Source organism: Octopus sinensis, linkage group LG24 (assembly GCF_006345805.1).
Source record: "Octopus sinensis linkage group LG24, ASM634580v1, whole genome shotgun sequence".
NCBI lineage: Eukaryota > Metazoa > Mollusca > Cephalopoda > Octopoda > Octopodidae > Octopus > Octopus sinensis.
The window spans coordinates 30,972,178-30,983,442 of record NC_043020.1 but is presented as its reverse complement, the minus strand read 5'-3'; the positions used below and the strand labels follow the sequence as shown (position 1 = coordinate 30,983,442).

Below are 11,265 nucleotides of genomic sequence, written 5' to 3'. Positions count from 1 at the left end.
CTTGAAGAGTTTTTAGTTGAACGGCTCGAGCCCAGTACTTCTAAGCCTGCTACTTATTCTATCGATGTGGTTTGCCGAACAGCGAAATTATGGGGACAAAAACAAACCATGACGTGCTATCAAGCGGCAGTGGGACACACATACACGAGAAGCTTCTTTCGGTTTCTGTCCACCAAATTCATACACCTTAAGGTTTTGGTCGGCCCGAGGCTATAGAAGATACCTGCCCAGGATGCCATGCACAAGGCCTAAACCTAAAACTATGTCATTAGAAAACAAACCTCTCAGCACACAAACACGACTACACACATGAACATCACAACTGTAACCTTTCGCGGATTCCGACGTCAACACATATTTCGGTGACGTAGCACACCAAGTTTCCAATCTTCCCCTTTTCTCAACTTTACTTTTCCTCCCCTTCATCATTCTATATGTCTCTTTCTGTTTCTTCTCTTCGCTCTTCCTTCTCCTCTCAACCAAATCTTGTTACCACCATAGTCTAAGTAAGCCTCCTTCTTTCATTCGGCTGTCCCTCTTCCAATTCCTCTCCCCTATCCTCGTACTACCATTCACTCATCCTCTCTCTTTATTTCCTTTCTTCTCGCTTTTTTCCCTCTCCTTCATCGTTATACTACTTCTCCACTCATTCTCTAAACAAACCTTTCCTTTATTTTCTTCCTCCTTTCAGCTCCTCCTCCTCCTCGTCATCAGCATCATAATCACCATCACCATTAACATTGTCATTAAATTACCTTCTCCTACCTACAACTCCGTTTCTATTCTCCTTTCTTCCTTTCTTCTCTCGTGGTTCCTATTACGAATTATCTCCCCCTGAACCAAACAGTTCACCTTACACACACACACACATTTTCACACATTTTCACACATACAGAAACCCGTACGTGTATATACACATACACATACATCCATAGACACACTTAACCAGTTTTTAGTTCATTCGTGTATCATTAATGTAACGGGAACTACATGCATAATTCATTGATTATTAAACTGCGCATTTGACTTGCGAAGTTTACAAATATATACATTTATACCCTTTATTTTCACACAACAAAAATGGTAAGTATTTAGACCAATATACATATGTAACCTTTGTAATAATAGTTAGATTGCTCTTTGGAAGAAGCGCTAGACATTTTCTCTCTCATGCTTCTTCACAGTCATTCACTTTCACACATGATGCGTGTATATTTCTTTTTAGACATACATATATATTATTACTTACATATATGTTTATATTTTTATTTTGTAAAGCTTCCTATGAAAATATCTGCGTTTCTCTCTCTTCCTCCCTTTCACTCATTCTCTCTTTTTTCTCGGTGTGTATATATATATATATATATATTATTTTTCGGATATATTTTATTATTAGTTAAATATTATTATTATTTGACTAATAATATTTTATGTATATTTTCTTGATGGTTTTGCACAATGTGTAAGACCCTATTCGGTACACGCTTAGGCACACAGGCAAACATATATATATATATATATATATATATATATGTGTGTGTGTGTGTCAGCTTTATAAGATTATATACGTACTCAGATATTTACTTACGTCTTGTGTGTGTGTGTATATATATATATATATAAGATTAAATGTATACGTATTTATATGATTATGTATATACACACACACATATGAGTATAAATAATTATATATTTGAGTATATATGCACAGGGATGTACACATACACTCACGCAAATGTGTTTGTATACGCGTGTTGTTAGTGACTTGATGTGTTGTCTAAGTTTTCTTTTTATCTTAACAAAAAAAAATCCCACAAAAGTTCTGTTTACTGTAAGAAAAAAATATAGTTTTCACAGTAATTACATTTTAATGAATTACAACTTTATATAACAATTACAATGCACTAACTGATGTTCGATCGCTAGTTTAAATTTATACTGCACCAAAAAACACTCGGCTGTTGTCTTGTGTGTGTGTGTGTGTAGGATTTGATGCCTTGCCCGCCGCCATTGGTAACCTCTGTGTGTGTGTGTGTGTATATACATGTTTGTGTCTACATATATGTACAGATATGTATGTGTGTATATATATATATATACACACACACACTGTGTATGTAATGATATGCAAGTCTTGTATATGCGTTTGTCTTAGGTGTCTTGATTGAAACCTTTTCTAATATACTTCGACCTCAGTGATTCTTGCTGATCGCAGGATTGTGTAATATTTACATTGATGTCTAACTATATACCTACCTCTCTATTTTATGTCTACCTATCTATTTATCTATCTACATATCCATTCTTGTGTATCTACCTACACACACACACACACACACACACACTCAGGTCGACGTGAGAGCCTGTAAGAAGTGGCTCGACAAAACCCCAAATTTCCATCAAGTCACAATCTACCATCTTAAGGAAGTCTGCTACACACAAAGTCTGGAGACAGAAAAAGACTGGATGATTATGGTTGGGTTGTCTTCTATCATAGATTTCTCCTCAGTCAGGCCTTATTCCGGACGCTAATTGTGCGGAATCTCTTTTAATCCACACTAATTTATATTAATGTATAGGTACCTGTATTTTATTTAATTACTTAAAGAAAATTGGTGTGTATTGACGAAGGTGACCATACCTGATTCGGAAACATCGGTAATCCGGGAAGGCTTTGGAAGCAAGGGTTCTTGAAAATCGATGTTCTATCTGTGTGACTTACATAATTATTCCATGTTTTCTTTGTGACCCATTCTTCCCATTTGTTTACATATACAAAGTCATTGCACCTACTACTTCTTTAGTTGTTGTGCACACTCATTAATTTAATATCTTTCTACGATGAACTAAAATTGTACTGACTATGTTCATTCATATATATATATATATATATATATGGTATGTATGTATGTGTGTGTGAGTACAAGCATCCAATCCATGCCAGCATAAAAGATATTAAATGATAATGATGTCTTTTTGTATTGAGTACTTCTTAATATGAAAAGTATCAACTTCTGTTCCAATTTCAATGAAATAAATACGTATGTATATATGTGTGTGTATGTTTGTTTGTGTGGTTGGTGTTAGGAAGGGCATCCAGCCATAATATCCCTGCCAAAACAGACAGTAGCCTAGGGTAGTTTTTCTACCTGGCTGTTAACCGTCCTACCCATTCATGCATGGAAGATGGACACTAAACGATGATGATGATAATATATATATATATATATATATATATAATGGGTGTATTAAGTAGCTTGCTTACCAACCACATGGTTCTGGGTTCAGTCCCATTGCATGGGACCTTGGGCAAGTATCTTCTACTTTAGCCTCGGGTCAACCAAAGTCTTGTGAGTGGATTTGGTAGATGGAAACTGAAAGAAGCCCGTCGTATATATATATATATACATGTGTGTTTGTTGGTCCCCCACCATCACTTGACAACCAATGTTGGTGTGTTTATGTCCCCGTAATTCCGTAAATTAGAGGTTCAGCAAAAGAGACTGATAGAATAAGTGCTAGGCTTACAAAGAATAAGTCCTGGGGTTGAGTTGTTTGACTGAAGGTGGTGCTCCAGCATGGTGGCAGTCAGGTGGCTGAAGCAGGTAAAAGAATATATATATATATATGTTCATGTTTGTGTGTATGTATATGTAGTTATTATATGATCATCACTTAACATCCATTTTCTTCATTGGCATGAATTAAACCATTGAAGTCAACCACCATTGTTCATTTGTTTACAACCCATAATTTAGCAGTTCAGCAAAAAAGATTGATGGGTATTGGAGTTGATTATCTGTAATAAAACTCATCAAGCCCCAGTATGGCTGCAGTCCAATGACTAAAACAAGTTAAAGGTGACAGATATGTGTAAACATATCCATATGTATGTATTTCTATTTATAATAATATAAACAATATAGAAATATATACATACATATATGTACATACCTATATATGCATGTATATATGGGTACAGGACATCAAAAAAATGTTGAACACAATGAGAAACGAAAACAGAAATGAACTTTTTTTTCGGACAACGAAAAAAACAGAGAAACGAGATATTTTCACTTAGGCAAAAAGAGGAAATTATGCAATGGCCTTCATTAGCATGCAGCTGTTTCTGCTGTAAGATGCAGTGCACTGAGGGCATGTGCATCACCTTATATCTTTCTCAGAGCTTCGAAAATGAAGTGCCTTCATTGTATGCTAATTAAGTTCATTGCATAATTTCTTGTTTCTTTGTCATTTTTTTAATTACATATATATATTTGATGGTTATAAATGAACATCACCACCAGGAAAGCAGTGTTTGTTTCCTGCCTTCTATTACATCACTTTTATACACCCTCTTGTAACTTGAATGTATGCCCATATAATTTTCTTTACTATCTTCTCTCTCTCTCTCTCTCCTACCAGTTGGGGTAGCCATGTTCTTCCTCTACTGCAAGGCACTGTTTTTATCCCTCTATCATACTCTGACCTTTCATCATCTGGCACAGAGTCACCCCTGCTCACTAGTTATTGCCTCTTCAGTTTTGACGTGTGATTTACTTGGTGACCTTGCTGGTGTCACATAAAAGGCACCCAGTACATGCTATAAAAGTGATTGGTGTTGGGAAGGGCATCCATCTGTACAAACTATGCCAAATTAAGCACCAGAGGCTGGCACAGTGCTCTGGCTTGCCAGTTCATGTCAAAGGAAGCAGACATTAAATAATAATGATGTGTGTGTGTGTAAATATCATCATTGTTTTGTCATTCAGTTTTCCATCCTTGTATGAGTTGGACAGAATTTATTGAAGCAGATTTTCTACAGCTGGACATCCTTCATGTTGTCAAGGCAATGAGACAGAAACACATGATAATGAACTTCTTTTACTTTCCATCTACCAAATCCACTCACATGTCTTAGCTTGGCCAAGGTAGTACATAGTGAGACTGAAGCAAATTTCTTAGTACATAGCATACCTGTGGTTATTGCTGATGCCTGTGCATATTCATGCCTGTACCTATACACACACACATCATCATCATTTCACATCCGTTTTCCATGCTGGCATGGGATGGACAGTTTGACATAGAGCTGGCCAGCCAAGGAACAACATATATACACACACATGCACATATCTATGTATGTTTATGTATAGCTAAGCTACACATATGTGTGTTTAGTACTTAAGCTGTTCAATCTCATTGTTGACTGCATGATACTTGGAGGTGTCATTCCCAATGATTGACATTGCAGTATCATTACCAATTGCCACAAAGGCAATGTGAATGTTCTAGAAAGAAGCATCTTATAGATGTACCAAATGATGGACTAACTTATGAAAGTGAATAAGTACAATCATAGTGTAACTGATTATGAAGAGACTCGTCTAAGATAAGATGCAGTTTGGGTTTGTACCAGTTCTAAGTGGTACTGATGTTTTTTTGGGTTTTTTTATGTCTTTTGGACAATTAATGTACAATTTTTCTTTTTTACTAAGGGCAAGCTTCTCTACTAAACATTCTTAGAAATGGATAAGGCCCAGGCAAGTACAATAAGCTGTGGTCTGGTGGTCTCTAATGAAACTGGGTTTGGATGAATGTCTTGTCTGAGTGAAATGAAGTTTACAACCAGTTTAGTTCTCATGCTCTTCCTATTATTCTCTGAGCTGTAACACAAGAGTTCAAGATTGATGGTCTATGAGGACTCAAAGATGCTGATGACCTATTACTCAAAGGGGTGTCTTTGGAAGATGTAGAGAAGTTGTAGATGTGGAATTAGTAGCTAGAATGAAGAGACCTTGGAGTTAAGCAATAAACAATAAGTTTGCAGTCATTGGAATGCCAGATAATAATATGCTTCGAACTCAAGGCAGGGAGCTGGCAGAAACATTAGCACACTGGGCAAAATGCTTAGCGGTATTTCATGTCTTTGTGCTCTGAGTTCAAATTCCGCCAAGGTTAACTTTGCCTTTCATCCTTTCAGGATTGATAAAGTAAGTACCAGTTACATATTGTGGTTGATCTAATCGACTGGTCCCCTCCTCTAAAATTTCGGGCCTTGTGCCCAGAGTAGAAAAGAATATGCCTTGAACTCTGCATTCCGTGGGGAAACTTTACATTTTATCCATTCACAGCTGATGGCAAAAACTATTGATCCAGGACAGAAGAATGACAAAACAGGAAGAAAGTTAAATCAAAGTCTTGCAGTATTTCTTCTGGTTAATTGCATTCTGAGTTCAAATTGCACCATAGCTTATTTGGATAGTAAAGATCTATCACCTGATTTAACATTACTACCAGGCATTTTTGGTGCCTTATGTGGAGTCTACTGTTGCAAGTATTTGGTTCAGATCTCTAGCTGGAGAGTAGATTCCCCTAGTCTTGGTGTTCCTGTAAAGGGCTTTGGACAAACACTGAAAATGCTCTGAGACCAACTTCCGCCACTTTCCAGGGAGAAAAACTAGAAATAGTTGATAGTTTCCGTTACCTAGGTGACCAAGTCAGCAGCGGGGGTGGGTGTGCTGAAAGTGTAACTGCTAGAGTAAGAATAGCTTGGTCAAAGTTCAGAGAGCTCTTACCTCTGCTGGTGACAAAAGGCCTCTTGCACAGAGTGAAAGGCAGACTGTATGATGCGTGTGTACGAACAGCCATGCTACATGGCAGTGAAACATGGGCCGTGACTGCTGAGGACATGCGTAAGCTCGCAAGAAATGAAGCCAGTATTCTCCAATGGATGTGTAATGTCAGTACTCATACTCGGCAGAGTGTAAGTACCTTCAGAGAAAAGCTGAACCTAAGAAGCATCAGTTGTGGTGTGCAAGAGAGACGTTTGCGCTGGTATGGTCATGTGGCGAGAATGGATGAAGATAGTTGTGTGAAAAAGTGCCACACCCTAACGGTTGAGGGAACCTGCGGAAGAGGCAGACCCAGGAAAACCTGGGACGAGGTGGTGAAGCACGACCTTCGAACTTTAGGTCTCACTGAGGAAATGACTAGAGACCGAGACCTCTGGAAGTGTGCTGTGCGTGAGAAGACCCGGCAGGACAAGTGAGTCCATAACCCGTGGCCTTCTACATGGGATGGAGCCAGCCTACGTATGCATACCTTCCCTTCTTGGGACACAAAACTCTACTTGTGAAGACCTGTTGAGGCAAGTGAGGATCAGAATCGAAATCGATCAATGGAAATTGCAGATGTGTTACCAGTGCCGGTGGCATGTAAGAGAACCTTCCGTTTCGCGACTGTTGCCAGTGCTGCCCCGACTGGCCTCGTGCCGGTGGCACGTAAAAAGCACCATCCGTTCGTGGCCGTTTGCCAGCTCTGTCTGGCACCTGTACGGGTGGCACGTAAAAAGCACCCACTACACTCACGGAGTGGTTGGCGTTAGGAAGGGCATCCAGCCGTAGAAACACTGCCAGATTTGACTGGGCCTGATGAAGCCTTCTGGCTTCACAGACCCCAGTAGAACCGTCCAACCCATGCTAGCATGGAAAGCGGATGCTAAACGATGATGATGATGATGATGATGATAGTCTAGCTGGCCACGAATGAAGAGTTTGTATGTGACAGCTTGCAGGAGTAGTTAGCAGCCAGAGCACCTGCAAAATAAACTTTTTCCAATACTTGGAATATTCTGTGAATGCAGATGATAGCTTCTGTTACTTTGGTAACTCACTTGTACTGGGGCAATCCAATTATCTCTGACGGTATTTGGGTTTCCTTAGTATCTCATAGTAGCCGAGAGGAAGTTCAGGGAGCTATTATTTCTGCTGACCCGACAAGATTATTCTCTCTGTGTAAAGGGTTGATTGCACAATGCTTGTGTACATACTGCGCTGCAATCACTGAATGCAGAAGATGTGTGTAGGTTGAAAGGAAATGAAGCAAGTATGCTCTGCTGGATGTGTGATGTTGTGTATGAAGAACATGGCACAGAAAAGCTGAGATAAAAACTGGGTGTAAGCAGAAACGTAAGAAGAAATATATGTAATGTGCAAGAGAGATGACTGCATTAGTATGGATATGTTGTGGGTACAGATGACAACTGGGCAAAGAAGCGTTAGGGTATCTATGTGGAACTGTGGGTGAGGAAGGAAAGCATAGACAGGGGTAGTGAAAGCTGATCTCAGAGTACTGAAGGTGATAAAGGGTTTCACAAAGGAATGTGCAAATGGTGGGATCTGCTTTGAAGAGGGCCTGCTAATTCATACAGGCATAGAAAAGTGGGATAATGGTGATATGTATTTATAGTGTGCATGGCTGTGTGGTAAGAAGCTTGTTTCCCAACCACATAGTTCCAAGTTCAGTCCTACTGCATTTCACTTTGAACAAGTGTCTTCTACTCTAGCTTTGGACCAACCAAAGCCTTGTGAGTGGATTTAGTTGACGGAAACTGAATGAAGCCCGTTGTGTATATATATGTGTGTGTGTCAGTGTTTGTCCCCCACCATCACTTCACAACCAGTGTTGGTGTGTTTATGTTCCCATAAATTAGCAGTTCAGCAAAAAAGACTAATAGAATAAGTACTTGGTCTATTTGTTCAACTAAAATTCTTCAAGGCAGCGCCCCAGCATGGCTACTGTTTAATAACTGAAACAAGTACAAGATAAAGAAATATATGTGTATATGTATGTGTCTGTATATATACACTAGTAGATATATTTATGCATACTTATGGGCTCACAGTTAAGGTCATGAGTTTGCTTCTTGGATTGGAAGGCTCCTTGTGTCCTTGAGCTGGCACAGTATTTCACATTGCTTCAGTTTACTCAGCCAAAAATGAGTACAAATTAAGTGTTGGTGCAGACCCCTCTCTCCTCCAGCTGTCACACTGTCAATGTTCTGCTGGATCAATGCTGAGATGGTTGAGTGTGTGTCTAGGTCTCTTTGCAACTGAGATGGTACCTAAAACAATTAGCTAAAGCATGGTGCATACAAACTACTCGGTCATACTTGATTATGAGTGATAGTTAAACTTTTCCATGTATATCATTGTCACAATCATTCTTTTAACGTCTACTTTTCCATGCTTGATTGGATTGGATGGAATTTGTTGAAATGCGTTTTTTTACAGCCAGGTGCCTTTCCTATCACAAAAGCTCACCTGTTTCCATGGAAGCCTGGAAGCAGAGGACAACTCTTGGATGATGGTGACATTTGTTTACAACTATCACATGAAGTCAAGGAGATAGTAATACACACAGTGAGTGTTTCTCAGTTTCATTTTGCCAGATCCACTCACATGGCTTTGGTTGGCCTGGGGCTATAATAGAAGACACTTGCGCAAGGTGTCATGCAGTGGGGCTGGACTTGAAACCATGTGGCTGGAAAGCAAACTTCTTACCACACACACATGCGCCAGTATGTCTGTATCTATCAATCTATCTATGTTATATGCGCAGGTGTGGCTGTGTGGTACGAAGTTTGCTTTCCAACCGCATGCTTCCGGGTTCTGCCCCAATGCATGGCCCTTTGGGGAGGTAACTTCAACTATAGCCTCAAGCCGACAAAGTCTTCTAAATTTGGTTGACAGAAACTGAAAGAAGGTAGTGTCCCAGTATGACTACAGTCTAATGACGGAGACAAGTAAAATATATGTGTGTGTGTGAATATTATGTATTTGTATTCAGTCACATGTGCAACATATACATTTAATGTATAGCTCTAAGATACAATGTAGCTAAGACTTGAAAGTTTCTATTAAATCTTACATTATGTGTGTGCACATATTTATACACTCTACGGTTGCATAAATATATTTTTAAGTCTTTACATGCATTTACCATGAATACAAGTGTATATATATGTGTGTGTGTGTGAAAAGGTCAGTCACTCTTTAAGGTCTCTACCTGCATTGTATTTTTAGTATTTAATTTAAAACACTGTCCTCTACCCAAGCAATTACAGTTCATTTAGAATTATATTTATTACGAGTGTGTGTGTGTGGTATAACTGTAGATTGCTTTCCTCTTTGTGTTTGTTTTTCTATATAACTTTCCTAAATGTGTATATTTTTTAATGGAATTTTCTGGAGATATGTTTTGAAAAGTATAGTTTAAGAATATGTTGCAGAAAATTTATAAATAAACCATTTTTTTAAAAAAGTCCAGATGAGTTTTGCATTTTATATTGGTGAGGGGTGGGGAGCAAAATGAGTAACTTCTGATTTCTGTTATTTTCTCCCTACTTGTTTGAAATCATAAGTCTGCAAATATCGCATTGTTATTTTATACTGTGCATCATTTTTAGGAGTAAAAATTGGTCACCATAGTTGTTGCTGAAGTTGAGAGTCCAAAACATAGTCAGGTGGCAGTTTCCTCTCTTTTCAAGAAAATTTTCCTCTACTTTTATCTGATTGCAATTGAGGTTACTAATCAAATATCTTGATAATTTTTGGTGTTTTACAATCAGTATCCTTTTCTCTGTTGGATTCCAAGTCAGTTTTTTTCCCAGATTAATGTCTAATTCAGTAATTTTCAAGTTTCAAAAAAGGATGTCTAAAATGAGGTGAAATGAGTAATGTCTAATTTCAATAATTTCTTCTCTTAAACTGCATGATAAGTAAATATGTCATGAAGAGGACACTCAAACACATCATGAAGAAGCTAGACGAGTTTCATTAATTTCATATCATGTGCCAGTTTTCCCTGATCCTCTTTCATTTGACCTAGATGGTTAAAAAATTTTTTGGCATTTCTGATCTTTCTGCTGTCTAGGGATGCTTATGAATCTGTTTTCTGGGAAATAACGAAGCAAATTTAACTTATCTTGGGTTACTCATTTTACCTCAGCCAAATTTGTCTTTTATATGCTCAAAGAGAACGACAATAATTATCTTAATTATTGATGAAATTCTGTTTTTGTACATTTAGGGAAGGCCATTTACTTGTAAGGTAATAAACATTTGCAGTAAAAACACCTCATTTCGTCCCACCCACTATGTATCTATGTATATATATATTGGATATTTGTGTGTTTTAAGGCTATTCATCATTGTGGTGTTCAGCACTCGCCACTTACCTATATATATATATAAAGAGAGAGCGAGAGACATGTTGGGAGTGGGGTATGAATTCAACATATTTCTGAAGAGTATTAAAGAAACAGTATTGTCATCTGTAAATATCGATTTGTGATGAAGCTTTTTTCACTTTACCCACCAGTATTTAGTACTTTGTATTCTGCAACGGTTGGTTCTGTTTCGACCATTAAGATTTTCACTATATATTGTAGGCGTGTGTGTGTGTGTATATATGTATATAACC

At 38.1% G+C, this 11,265-nt stretch overlaps 1 protein-coding gene across 1 annotated transcript in view; it reads left to right on the top strand.

Annotated features, from left to right (window-relative positions):
- Window positions 1-908: 908 nt before the first annotated feature.
- Window positions 909-11,265, top strand: part of LOC115223863 (E3 ubiquitin-protein ligase SIAH1A) — a 153,014-nt gene continuing 142,657 nt past the window's right edge. The window contains exon 1 of the mRNA XM_029794561.2: window positions 909-1,083. The gene's annotated coding sequence lies outside the window, so the exon portion shown is untranslated. The remainder of the gene's footprint in view (window positions 1,084-11,265) is intronic.